Raw genomic sequence first — 13,658 nt, forward strand, 5'->3', positions numbered from 1 at the left:
CTCTGTGAGGTCAGTGACCAGGGAAAGCTGTCTCTCCTAGGCTGAGAAATTTTTTTTTTAATTAACTGGGCTCACAAGGAACATAGCAACTTTAGAACAGGGTAGGAAAGATCAGGGGAGGGAGACGTAATCCGTGGTTGACTGACAGTTCCCTGGGAGAAAGGCTGCTTTTTTAAACAGCTTGCTCTGGCAGCGTAAAAGAGCCTTCAGGTTGGTGGGAATGGCCCCCTGAGAATCTGCACTGGCTGGGGGGGCTCCCTGGTGGGGGTGGAGCAGAGGTAAGGTCGTCCCCTGCATCAGCCCCTCTTCCAGCCTCCACTGTCGATGGCAGATCAGGAACGCGGTTGGAACTTACCACATTGTAGCTACTCTCTGCTTCCCAGTAGCCCTGGTCCAGAGTAAGTTAGAGCACCCCTGAGGCTGCTCTTACTTACACCAGGATCCAGGGAGGGCCCTGCAGGCTCCCAGAAAACAGAGGTGCAAAAGGGATCTTAAACCCACCTTAATGCCCCCACCCTTCCATATCCCAAGCACAATAACTGAGAATATTTGTATAGATGTAAGAATTACTGCTGGAACTAAAGCTGGATTATTACAGTATTGCTCACATACTGCAGTGGCAGTCACATTAGAAATAACTAATTTAGACAGCTAGGTTAGATTTGGTGGCATGGCTAGATAGAGAGGTCAGATTATCTCCTCTCAGGTACAGGAGGATGGTTGCAGAGAGAGAGAGAAAATCGATTACTTTACATTTCTATAGGACCATGTGCCCCAAAGCGAGGGCAATAAATTGGCTGGGCACAGGACTGGAACTCAGGAGACCTGGGGGGGTCTCTTCCTGGCTCTGCCACTGATTGGGTGATCTGGGGCAAGTCACAGCGCTGCTCTGTGCCTCAGTTTCCCCATCTGTAAAACAGGAATAATGCTACTGGCCTCTCTCGTAAAGTAGTTTGAGAGCTATGGAGGAAAAGTGGGGGATAAAAGCTAGGGATTATTATTCTGTATCAACATGTATGTTTTATAGGGTATGCTCAGCACCGCAGTAAGATTTGGCCTTAGAACAGCATGGGCGATATAGTGTATTTGGATGACAGTAGCAGTCGGGTACGTCTACACACAAAACCAAAACAACCTGCAGCAGCGAGTCAGAGCCTGGGGGTACAGACTGGAGCTTGCGCTAGGATGCTAAAAATACCCATGTAGACACTCTGGCTCGGGCTGGAGCTTGGGTTCTGATGCCTGGGGAGCAGGGTGGCTTTCAAAGCCTGGGAGGGAACACCTGAGGAGGTGAGGCTCTAAACAGCCAAAGGGTGGGGGAAACAGATTATTAGCCCCCATTGTACAGCTGGGGAACTGGTACACCAAGAAACAAAGTGACTGGCCAAGGTCTGTAGCAGAGGCAGGAATTGAACCCAGGTCAGTGCCTTAACCAGTGGCCAACCTTCCTGCACACCTGGCGGTGGTATTTAAATCAGACCAGACAACCCCCCACCCTCCTTCCTCAGGCTTTTGTTGCAAGTTGGACCTAAACCGGAGAGAGGCCCGTTTCCTGGCTCCGGTTTGTACGCCTGGGAAATCCTGCCAGACGGCCGATCTTGCCAGACTTCAGCTGCTTTCATCTGAGATCTCCCAAGAGTGCTCCCGTCAGATCCAAACCCTGCATCCCAGCCTGGAAGCCCAGCTCTCTTTCCAACCTGAAACTCCCAGTGGTGCCATGCAAAAAGCATTCCCGGCCTTTGCAATGTGCCGTCAGGGGCTCTAGGGGGTGCCCTGAGCATTGCCTGAAACAGGGCCTGGCAGCTGTCAAGGCTATTGCTCCAACAGCTGTGACAAATCCACAGGAGGGTTTTTAAATACCTCCCGTGGCCGGGCAAGGCAGCTGGGCCCAGAGGCAACGCTTTGGTTTGGCTTATTTATTATTATTCTTTTTTAATTTCCCTACTCGGCGTCCGCAGAAGTGGATCCAGAGGAGGAAAAGACAGACTGGGATGGAAGTTGCTTTATGGCAGCATCTGGGGGCCTTCAGTGAGATCAGGGCCCCCGCTGCACTTGGTGCCGTGTGTCCCCACAGTGAAAGACAGTCCCTGTCCTCAGAGAGTTTCCAGTCCAAGCAGACAGAGGAAGGATTATTATCCCTATAGGACAGGTGGGGGAAACTGAGGCACAGAGTGATGACATGGCTTGCCCAAGATCACAGAGGGAGTTTGAGATGTTGAACCCAGACCTCCTGAGTCCCAGCCCAGTGCCTTAATGGCAAGGCCAGAAGGGCTGCTTATAGCCCAGGGTGGGTGTGACAGTAATTTGCCACTAGCACAGCTGCTCAACAGCCTGTGTGAAATGAGTTTGTGGGGTCTCCTTTCACTCTCTAGTGAACAGATCCAGGCCTTTACCCCAGCTGGGGGTATGTCTGTACTGGAAAAAAACAAAATCCTGTAGCAGTGAGTCCCAGAGCCCTAGTTTACAGCCTTGGGGAGGGGGCTGGTTTCCAGAGCTCAAGCTCCAGCAGGAGCAGGAACGTCTACACAGCTGGTTTTAGTCGATCTGTAGATCCAGGCTCTGAGATTTGATGCCTCTGGGTTTTTTATTTTTTGCAGTGTAGACATACCCTTGGAGACAAAGGATTGAACAGTCCATGCACAGTGAACTCCCTCCTCTGTCCTAAACAGGGTGCCTCCGGGGATGGCCAGGGGGGCTGATACACAGGTTGTGGGGGAAACGCCACCCTGCTTCTGCCCATGCTGGACCTAGAGAGGAGACTTCCTGCTCTCTGAGCTGCAGCCCAGATCTCCTTTTGCGCCCCGCCCCCCCCGCATCCCTGTAGCTTCTTTTTTGTGGGGAAAAAATGGTGTGTGTGAAAAAACTCCCTTCCCGGAGAGAAACATCTTCTGGGTCAGCTGTTTTCCACCTGCAGCAGAGTGGGGTGAGAGCTTAAAATAAACCCCTCAATCCCAGCCCTTTCTTTCCTCTTGCGCTAGCTCGTTATTTGGAGAGGCTGGCTCAGGAAAGAGGCATTTCCGCTCCCTTTCAGAAAGGTCTTAGTCACCCAGAGCCAGGCCCTGATGTCATTTCATTATCTGCAAAAGCATGTGTGGCGATAGGGCCGGCAGAGAGCAAGAGCCGAGGCTGTCTCTTCCCTGCACGGAGACATACGCTTTGCACACAGAGATCCCGCATGAGCTGTACAATCCTAGTGGCTACGAGGCCCAGGTAGCTTCTACCTGGCCGCAACTAGCTCCAGGGCTTAATTTATGCCAGGGTTGAGCCCCGGCACCTCTGGGCCGGGCAGTTCAGGGCCCCGGCACCTCTGGGCCTGCTGCATTAGTTATGAAAGTAAAAAAATTGCTGGTGTCCTGGCACCTCTTTCGTCACAAATTAAGCCCAGTCTAGCTTCGTGGAGGCCTCGTCTCCACTAAGGTTTGACACTGAGATGGCTTTTGGGATGGGGAAAAACACACCCTCCTTTTTGCAGCGAAGTCGAGGGGGAAAAGAGAGCGAACAAGAGAGAAAGCACCCGAAAACGAGAGGGGCAGAGAGCGATGGAGAAAGAGCCAGTTGTTCTGTCTTCCCGGCACTCTGGAGACTGGTGCTTCCCCCCCACCCCGAGCTGCATCTTTGCCCCCGATTAGAAGCAGATGGAGAATCTGGAAAGAACTGGATTTTCCCCCCTCCGTGGGTAGGAATTTGGTTCCCCTGGTCTCCGCGGGAGGTGGGAGTGGGTCAGAGCCAGCCAATGGGCGGCTGATGGAGGGGGAGACCCTGCCTGGGAAGAGAGGGGGAAAGAAATGCTGTACATTTAAAACAAAACGCAGAAGGATCACAAAGGGAGAGCCTGTAGGTTAGCTCTTTTAGGGGAGATTAGAGGGGAGCTGAGCTAAGGAGCGGAAGAGGAAGGAGGTGGAGATGGGGGGTGGGGAATAAAAGCGTAGCCTTTTATTTTTATTCAAGTGAATTTAGCGATGTTGTATTACGCCACCTCGGGTGCTACTCCACCTCAGCAGTTACCTTTCCCACTTGTGTCAGATCCAGAGCTTCTAGGAACATATGAAGACCAGGGAAAGTAACACAGACAGTCACAAGAAAAAATCTCATATCCTCTATCAATTTTATTAACGTTACCAACAAAGTTATAACTATCCAAGCACAGAGAAATCCTACCGATATTCATGTACAAGTTATAGGTACAGCCAGACTCACATCCTCCTAGGTGGTCTCAGGGTGTGAGGGGTCTCTCGTGGATTGATGAGCAATACAGGGATGGTTCCTGCTGGAGTTTTCCCCTAGGGAGCTCCGTTTCCAAAACCCTCGTTTATAACGGGATTCTGACTACACCTCATACCCTGCGCATGTGCGTGAAAGTGTCAGGTACCCCCTTTTCCAGAGGTTGTGTATTGTTCCTTTTATTCTCATTAGTGTTGACGCACGGCCTGTATCCTGTGGGGAAGGCACTTGTTAGAAAAATAAAAATGCCTCTAGGGCATCTTGTGGTCTAAAATTAATCTTATTGCGAAAACTTCACCCTATCACCCATTGGAACAGGTTTTCCCCTAATCTTGTGGCATTGGGTTATTCTTTGGTCACTTATGCCAAGCATTTCTTAACTCTAAGGCCTGATATGGCTAAGTTAAAATCTTACAGGCCTCAGCCTGTAGGCCTTGCATCTTTACTTAGATACCTAATACATACTTATCCCTTCTACCTACTGATCGATCTTATACTTCTATAATCCTCTCATTACACAATAAATGAATGATAAAATAAAGTCATTGGCCACAGGAGGGAACAGATCCCATCTGAACCAGATAAAAAGAAATGTTTTTGCGCACAATGAGCCTGTGGGACTCATTGCCACAGGGTATTGCCAAGAGCTTAGCACGATGCAGAAAGAGTTGGGCATTTATATGGATAATGAGAGTATCCAGGGCTATAACAGTGAGGGTTTAAAACATAAGCAAGGGCCTGATGCTCCTTGGCAGAGTGGTGTAAAGGGGTCCCAGTGTCAAAGAGAATCAGGCCCCAAGAAGATCTGAATTCTCCAGTTCCAGAGCATCAACCAACCTCTTGCTAACACGGCTTAGAAAGAAACTTTCCTCAGGGGTGTGGTAATTCCACAATTGCCCACTAGGGGAGTTTCTTGCACCTCCCTCCGAAGCAGCTGGTCCCAAGGGTTTCCAGAAGTGATTTCTGGGAGGCCACCTTGAGACACCTGAAAGGGGCCCGATATTTCTCTGAGATCCAGGCCCCCTTTAAGGTGTCTCAAGTTGTGGCACTCAAAAATCATTAGGCAGTTTTGGGAAATCTTGGCCCAGGATCCTGGTCTCTACGGCCAGCTTGTCTGAGCTGAGGATCTTTGATGTTCTTCCCGGGAAGAAAATCAGCAGAAAACCAAGCGACTTGTCTTCACTCCCAAGGCCCTTCACGGCTTCTCTCTCATTCGTTAGCGAGAGGTCGCCTCCAGTCTCTGGAGGCGCCAGCCTCCATCACCTACTGGTTACATTTTCAAACAAGCCCCTTTGTGCTTTTCCCCGCTGCCCCTCACACTCCCCGTAAATGCCTGCAAAGCCCCCTCCTTACCCTCCAAACCGCTCCTTAAAACTCTCCTGGGCATTGATGCCAGTGGAAAAACCTTAACAGTGGGTAGGCCGCAGGTCTGTTGTCATTGTTCCCTTGCTCTCGGTCTGTCTGTACCCACCCATTGTCTCTTGTTGCTTCATATTTAGACTGGAAGCTCTTTGAGGTGGGGACTGTCTTTTTGTTGTGTGTCCATACAGCGCCTTGCACGCTGCGGGCCCGATCTGGACTAGGGCCCCCAGGGGCTGCTGCCAGCTCAATAAATAAAACAAGAACAGTAAGAGTTGTAGGGGATTCAGACAGGATAAGATCATCTGGAAGCCGACCCAACAACTCTGAACTGGACTCCCACCTGCATCTAGAGGGAGATTATAAATCTCTATTTCCTGACACTCCTGATCTGAAATCCAACCCAGCACCACAGCTGTCAGCCAACTGGAGTTCCAATGACCCCCTTCTCCCCTTTGCTAAATGGGGCAGCGGGGTGGGGAAGGAGCTGGAATCTGCAGTGAGTTCCATTGGGATGCTTCTGCCAGCTTGTGATATACGGCAGAGGGGCTGGGAATGCCCCTACTCGCACCATCCCACAGCCTCCCCTTGCAGGGCTGAGCCATGCTGAAAATCCTGGTTGTTGCTGGGATGCGAGAGGTTGGATGGAAGGTGGGGTTACGTGCAGCATGGGGGCTGGGCAGGGAGTGCCAGGAATCCCATGGGAGTCCATCCCCCGGAGATTTCTGGGGCTTCAGTCATAGGGGCTGGGACTAGGGGTGCGGGGGGTGCTGCAGCACCCCCCGGCTTGGAGTGGTTTCCATCACATACACAATTTACAGTTTGTTTCAATGGCTCTCAGCACCCCCACTGTACACATTTTTCCAGCAGCCCTGCCTTCAGTTCCACTCATGGGTTTGGAGATGCAGCTGAGTTTGGGGTTTTGGAGACGCAACCTTGAGTCACTGGATGAGAGGCAGCCTCCCAGATCCCTAAAGGTATTTAGGTATCTGAGGCTCTGGGCCAGTGTGCTTTAGCTGAGGGAGCTGGCTCGGAGCTCAGGAGACCTGGGTTCTATTTCCATCTTTGCCACTGATCTGCTGGGTGCCCTCGGACAAGTCACTTCCTCGCTTGGTGCCTCGGTTTCCCCTCTCTGCCTTGTCTGAAACCCAGGGTTGTGAGTTCAATCCTTGAGGGGGCCATTTAGGGATCTGGGGCAAACATTGGGGATTGGTCCTGCTTCAAGCAGGGGGTTGGACTAGATGACCTCCTGAGGTCCCTTCCAACCCTAACCTTCTATGATTCTCTTTCTCTATGATTCTTTGTGGGGACTGCCTCTTGTTCTAGCTGTGCAGCACCCAGCTGTACTATGGTGCTACTGGAATCGACAAAATGAATCTTGCCTGCTGTACCTTACTCCCCTGGGTGCTCTCAGTTAGTCACCGCGCTCGCCTTCACTTCCCGTCCTAAACTGAGCAACGTTTGTGATTCACATTGCAGGAACACCTAGGAACCCCAGTCATGGGCCAGTGTGTTAGGTGCTGTACAAAGAACTCCATCTGCCTGGTACCGATGGCTACATCTGTGCTCAACTAAATCATAGAAGGCAGCCGAGGTTTGGCCGCTGGGTGGGAAGTGCTTTGGGAACCTCTGGGGGAAACACCCCCCCGAAAAAGGCTATTATAAGGCAATCCTACAGCCACACAGGTTTGAGGTATGGAACCCCCCTCCCATGGGTCACCGGTGGGACCTTCTGCACTAAAAACATGGCCCGCTCCCACTTGGATCTTCAGGAACTGACAGCTCCATGCACTGGTCCATTGAGGTCTGGGGGTGCTCAGTGATCCTGCTGAGCCCTTAAAAGCACAGTCCCGACTACCACAATGGGAGATGCCGGGGCGGGCTTCTTATTTATCTTGCGCCACCTGTGAGGAGACGGGGCCAGAGAACAGCTGAATGGCGAGGAAGGAAAAGCAGGGGCTTTGTCCCGGCTTCCTCCTGCAGATGCTGCGGAGGTCACGGAAGTCAGTTCCATGCATAGAAACCTCGGGCTGCTCCCTGTCAGTTTCACGTCTAAGGCCTGGCCTCTCCTGAGCTTGGTTTGGTTAACTCTTTGGGTGCTGTGCCAGTGTGCGCCACCCAGACGCTGCCCCAGGGTCACTTCAAAGCCGCTCAGATCTGGCAGAGAGGATCCAGCCTTCGCCCTGCACCGGAGGCCAGTGCCGCGAAAGCCCTAATCTGGGCTTCTGCTTCATTGGCCCTGTGGGCCTTTGCCGTGGTGCAGGATAACCAGGGGGCACAGGCTGGCCCCGCTTCTCCCTCCGGAACAGCTCCCTGCTGCGCCAGGGCTGCGGGGGAATTGATGCCCTGCAGGGGCACAGGGCAGCCGTGGGTCAGGTCCCTGGTGCCTCTCTGTGGCCACACCTGCACAGCAAACTCGGGCCTCCTGCACCTGCCTCCGCTGCTCCCCCTCCCCCCCCGCCCTCCTTCCTTGCCATCTGTCTTGAATCTGATTTCCTCCCCCAACAGCACATGCCTGGCCCATCCCCGGGGGGAGGGCACTCCGGGGCCACATTCCATCCCCTCCTAATCCTGACCCACTGGGGGACATAGTGCCTGCCCTCTGACCTCTGGAGGGCAGCCCCCCCACCATCAGACTCGGGGGGCGGGCAGCAATCAAAAGGCATCAGTTGTACTGTTATACCCCCCCCCCCCCGACCCCCACATTTCTCCTGCTGGCCCAGATCAGCTGTGGCGACTCTGATGGAGTTTGGACAAATACAACTGAGTTGAGCATTGATCGGGATCAGAACAGCATGTGAGAGGCAGGGTGGGGCTCCAAGGGGCCACCGCTCCCCCGGGGGACACCCAGCTAGGGGCTGGCCAGAGCAATTAGCAGAGGCAGGGCCCGATTCCCAGATGGGATGGGAGGGCAAGGGGGTGAAGGCGGCTTGAAGCCACTTTTGCACTTCCCTTTGACATTTTTAGGGGTTGGCAAATGACAAAAGTTGAAAAAAACTGTATTAAGCCACCTTGAACCACTTTGGTGCTCCCTCGCCCCACTACTCTTGGTCTGCCCAGACTTTTCCAAGCCCCTGGGATAATTTAGAGCAGCCATAGGGCTGCTCTAACTTACACTCTGCTCCACATGGCCTCTGGGAATAGCCACAGCGCGGTGCCCACCGGCCACACACCCAACACGCCACCTACATTGCTAGCTGGGAGCAGGGCCCTTATGCCCACTCCATAGCGGTCAAGGATACCCCCTGCCCAGCATGTGGGTTCTCAGGGGCTCCTTTCCACCCACTTTGAGGCCCCTTGGAGCTGCCGGAGCGGCCTCCACGTTGCTAAGAGCCAGGCCCAAAAGCTCTGAGCTGCCAAAGCACTGGGCCCCATAGAAATGGCCTGAGAAAGGAGGACAAAGAGCCAGGGATGGGGGGAGGAAGAGGATGATGGAGGATTCCAGGGGGCTTTGGTGCAGCCAGGGGATGATGTCATTCTTTCCCTCCCGACTGGAGGCAGGGGCTAGGGGAGGGAGCTGCTGTTTTCCTCGTTAATTACCAGCTTGATGGAGGGTGGTTGACCGCAAGCCAAGAGGGTAGGGGGGAGGCAGGGGAAGCCGCATGATGTCATTCCTTTGCCCCCCACACACGCTAATTAAAACGAGACCGTTTGGGAGGCTGGAACAATGCTGATAGAGAAGGGGCCTCTGGGCTCTGATCAGCGGCTCTTGGCAGCCCCTGCTTGTAGTCTGCAAAATAGCCGAGGAGACCTGCAGGGCGCTGGGCCACTCTCCTCCTCGCTGGTTCATGGAGTTTGTCAGCAGCAGCTGCTGCAGCAACCCGCTTGGGAAAGTGGAATGCACAAAAATTGCACCCTGGGGCCAGCGGCCCGCACAGCCCTGGGGAAACTGCACCTCGCCTGCATCGTGGTGCCAAGCTGCAGCAGCCACTGCTGGGGCGGGGCGCGGTGGCTGTTTATACAGGGATCGCTCACCTGGCGGTCAGATGCAGCCACTGCTGGGGCGGGGCGCGGTGGCTGTTTATACAGGGATTGCACATAGGGAGTAGGGCTCCTTTCCAGTTTTGTTGGTGCCGTCAAGCTAGTCTCCAGCTCCCGACCCCATGCCTCTGGAACACACCACCTTTCACCCTCCCACTGATCCATTATCTCCCTTCCATCCATGCCTTCCTTGCACCTCAACCCTGCACCCCCTGCTCTCCCCCTGGCCCTTCCTGTGCTCAGCAAGCTTCAGGTTGCTGTAATCACAGCCCTGGGGCCCCTTCTGCTGTTATCGGCTGAGTTCAACCACAGCCGTGGCGTTCACTGCTTTGGAAATGGCTGTTTATGGATGCCAGGGCCAGACCGGCTGGGTTTGCTCATCCCAGCCTCTGCTTACCAGGAGCTCTTCCTAGATGGAAGAGGTTTGCAGGGGGCAGGGTCATTATTTGCATGCCGGTAGCACCTCGAGGCTCCATCTGCAAGCAGGGCCCCACCGTGCTCGGTGTGGCACAGCCTAAGAAAGGACATCGCATGGAGCAACTGGAATGAAGTGACCGTCCTGCCCGAATCCATTGTCCTCGAGGGGGAGCTCATCCCCTTAACTGACAAAGGGCAGGAAGGGAAACAGAGGCAGAGAGTTCACCCCTCTCACCCCCCGCAAAAAATCACAGCAGCTGGGAACACCACCTCCTGATTCCCAGCCTAGTGCACCGACCACTGGGACACGCTGCCTCTTGTCCCCTTCCTTAATGTCATCCTCACACCCTTAGTTTCAACCTCGACTTCCGTCCTAAATAACGCCCCTTCTGCCTTCGGGTTTATCCCCTTCAAAAGCCCCTGTACACACGTCCTCCCTCTAAGCCACCCGTGAGCCAAGCTGTAGAAATATCTAGCTCTTCGAATCTGATCTTAAAACAGCCCCCGCATGGACCCCCCCAAAATGCACTGGCCTGCTGCAGCAACAGAGCACGACCTGCAGTGGGGGACGCACTGTTCAGCAGTTAGAAATCAACACTGGGAGTCAGGACACCTGAGCTTTTATTCCGGACTCTGCTGACCTTGGCCAAGGCACCGTGCCTCAGTTTCCCCATGTGGAAAATGGGCTTAGATCATTTGGGCTTAGATCATTTGTGTCGAGAAAGTACCGTGAGATCGTTGTGCAGAAGGACAAAACAGAAGATTCTTGGGGTGCTCGAGGGAGGGTAGCTAAGGGGCCGGGATCCCACCACGGGCCAGCGCTACGAAATCCAGCAGCAGCGTCTCGGAATGGGAGAGCAGCAGCTGGCGTGACTGGTTTTTGTGTAACATGAGCCGGCGCTGGCCAGAAACGCCGCTCGGTTATTCCAGATCCCCCCCTTCGCTCTCTGGGTTCCCCCCCGGCCCGATACATCCCACCTCTGATGGATGGCTCCAAACACACATTCCAGCAGCTGCCCCCATCCCCGAGCTGACAAATTTAATCTGCCTCTGGTCAAAGGTCCCGCCGGCTGCATTCTGGGGTGAGAGCCGGAAAATCCTGGCTTGCTGTTTTCAGACTCGTGCTGGCAACAGCTGTGACGGCGGTGGTGTGGGAGTGGGGTGGGGGGACGCACCGAACAGAAGTATTAACAGAGCAGCTGCTGCTGCTGAGAAAGCCCCCCAAGTAAGGGGAGATCTTATTATAGAGCACGGGGAGCTGCCTTTCCTGGCTCCGACCTGGGTTATTCTCAGCTGTGTCCATCGGGGGCACGTGCCCAGCCGGGGTGGCATTGAGGCAGGGGCTTGGGGGAGGGGAAGGAGGAGGGGTGAACACCAGGACCTAGCTGGGAACCTCTGAACGCAGCGCTTGGGTGGGATAGAATCTCCCCCCGCCCCAGCGTTGCCAGCCATTCTGATTTTCAGGGGTGCGGGTTGTACTAAACTGAGAGCACTCACTGAAGCAGGCCCGGGGGGGCGGGGGTCAGATTGGTGTCATCAGGGGATGATGCAGTGGCTGATGACGACATCACGGCATTGCCGGGTTATGAGGTCACCTTGCGCCATGACACGATACAACGTGATCACGCTGGGCTGGGACAAGCCAGGATGGCCGGGGGCAGATCCACATCATCCCATGGCGATGCAGTGACACATGGCAGGGCGGCTTTATGGTCACCCCCATACAACAGGATGGGGTGGCCCCCAGTGGAGGGGATGACAAACTAACTCACCGACAGGTGCACCCCCTCGTGGCAGGGTGGGGCCTAGCAGGGTCTCCTCCTCAGGCGCCCACCCCCCCGACAGCTGCTCTGGTCCTGCAGTTGTCTGGTTGGTGGGACTTGACCCGCCAGCTTGGTGGCTTGCAGTCCTATCCCTTCTGGGGTAAACTGAGTCCTGTGTGTCTATAACCCAGAAGGGTCACCCCAGATCTCCTGCCCACCTCCAGAGCCATTCATCCTTTCTAGCCTTTGACTTCCACGCTCCCTTCGTCAGGGGGCTGGGCGGGGGACCGGGACCCTGCCCCTCTTTTTACTCCAGGTTCCAGCTAAGCTCAGTCTGCCTCTAGGCCTTTCCACCAGGCCCTTCCTGGGCCCGCTCCTCCCCAGAGCCCCAGAGGAAAACCCCGCAGTCCCAGGGAACATAGAACAGTCCCACGTCAAGCCTACCTGCCCCGAGGAAACTCTAGCATGCAGCAGTCTCTGGCTGTCCTCTGGCCCCAGCCAAGCCTTCTTTCAGGGGTTCAGCATCAAGTCCTCTCCTCCTCCCACTCAGCCCCTATTAGCTAGGCTTCCCCCCCCCCTTCCCCACTCCCTTTTAACCCCTCTCTCCAGGCAGGTGAAGCAGGTTGGGGCTGATTGAACCCACAGGCTGCCATTAACCCCTTCCTGCCGAGCACAGGGTTGGCACAGAGGATCAGGGCCGTGCTGAGATCCCAGCATGGCGTGGCCACTCGATGAGCTCACCTTCTGCTGTGACACCATCACGGTGAGATGGGGCGGCCCAGGATGCTCGGAGGAAGCGGGGGGCAGATCTGCGTCCTCACATGGTGCGTTGACGTCGCTGCCCGGCATTGCTGGTGGGTGGCGGCACCCGGCACCCCGATGGGATGCGACACAAGCCTGCGGGGACGGAAAGGCTCAGGCTTGGGATGATGGAAGCCCTCTGGAAAATGGCCTGTTTTTTGTGGGGCTCACTGACAGGGACCAGTGACGTCCTGGCTCCATTGAAGTCAATGGGAATTTTCAGTGGGGTTAGGATTTCACCCACTGGGGCCCCGGGGACCATCTGAGAGCCTTTCATAACAGGATCTCCCACCCCCTTAATGAAGCACCAGTGAATTTAAACTCCCAACCTGCACCCCTGCTGTCACCTCTCTGTTTTGTAGGTGGGGAAACTGAGGCACAAAGAAAAAAAATCGACTTGCCCGAGGTCATGCAGTGGGCCAGCGCCAGAAGCAAGAATGGAACGTACATCTCCTAGTACCCCTGCTGCTCCAACCACCAGGCCGCACTCCCTCCCCAAGCCAGGGACAGCATCCAGGACTTCTACCTACCAGATCCCTCACTCTAACCATGAGACGGGCTAGAACCCAGGCGTCTGGATTCCCATCTCCCCCTGCTCTAACCACAAGACTCCACCCTCATTGCTCATGCCCACCCCACCCAATGCTCTCTCTCTCTCTCTCTCTCTCTCACACACACACACACACAACTACAGTGGAAAAAAATAAAAGTTTTTTAAAAAAAATTATTATGTGTATCGATTCTCTCCCTCGCCGCATTCCTTCGGGGCTGCAAGAAGCCGTCAGCGCGCTCCGCATTTCCTCGCGTTCCAGCCAGGGCCTTCCATTGTCTCTGGGAACACAGCGAAGTCTTTGGAGCGGGGACAAAGAGCGGGAGAATAAATAGAACAGTGACATACACCCATGATGCATGCAAAAAAAATAATAATAATCAATTTCATTCAGTTGCAAAAGGGGCCTGGGCCACGCACTTTATATTTAGCCTCCCCAGGGAGACGGGGGCTTTTTTTGGTCGCCGCCTGTGGGAGATAAGAGAGATTTTTTGGTCCTTCCCTTATAAGGCTTATGGGGAGCTGTGCAGAGTGAGGTCACCCTATTGAGGTCATCCTACCCCCCC

General features: G+C 54.6%; 1 long non-coding RNA gene across 1 annotated transcript; it reads left to right on the forward strand.

Moving 5' to 3' along the window:
• The first annotated feature begins 11,010 nt into the window (after positions 1 to 11,010).
• LOC141977426 (uncharacterized) lies at positions 11,011 to 13,214 on the forward strand. The gene is made up of 3 exons (XR_012636232.1): positions 11,011 to 11,060; positions 12,351 to 12,565; positions 12,905 to 13,214. It is a non-coding gene; the product is annotated as an uncharacterized LOC141977426 (long non-coding RNA).
• The last annotated feature ends 444 nt before the right edge of the window (positions 13,215 to 13,658 follow it).

Source organism: Natator depressus, chromosome 24 (assembly GCF_965152275.1).
Source record: "Natator depressus isolate rNatDep1 chromosome 24, rNatDep2.hap1, whole genome shotgun sequence".
Taxonomy (NCBI): Eukaryota; Metazoa; Chordata; order Testudines; family Cheloniidae; genus Natator; species Natator depressus.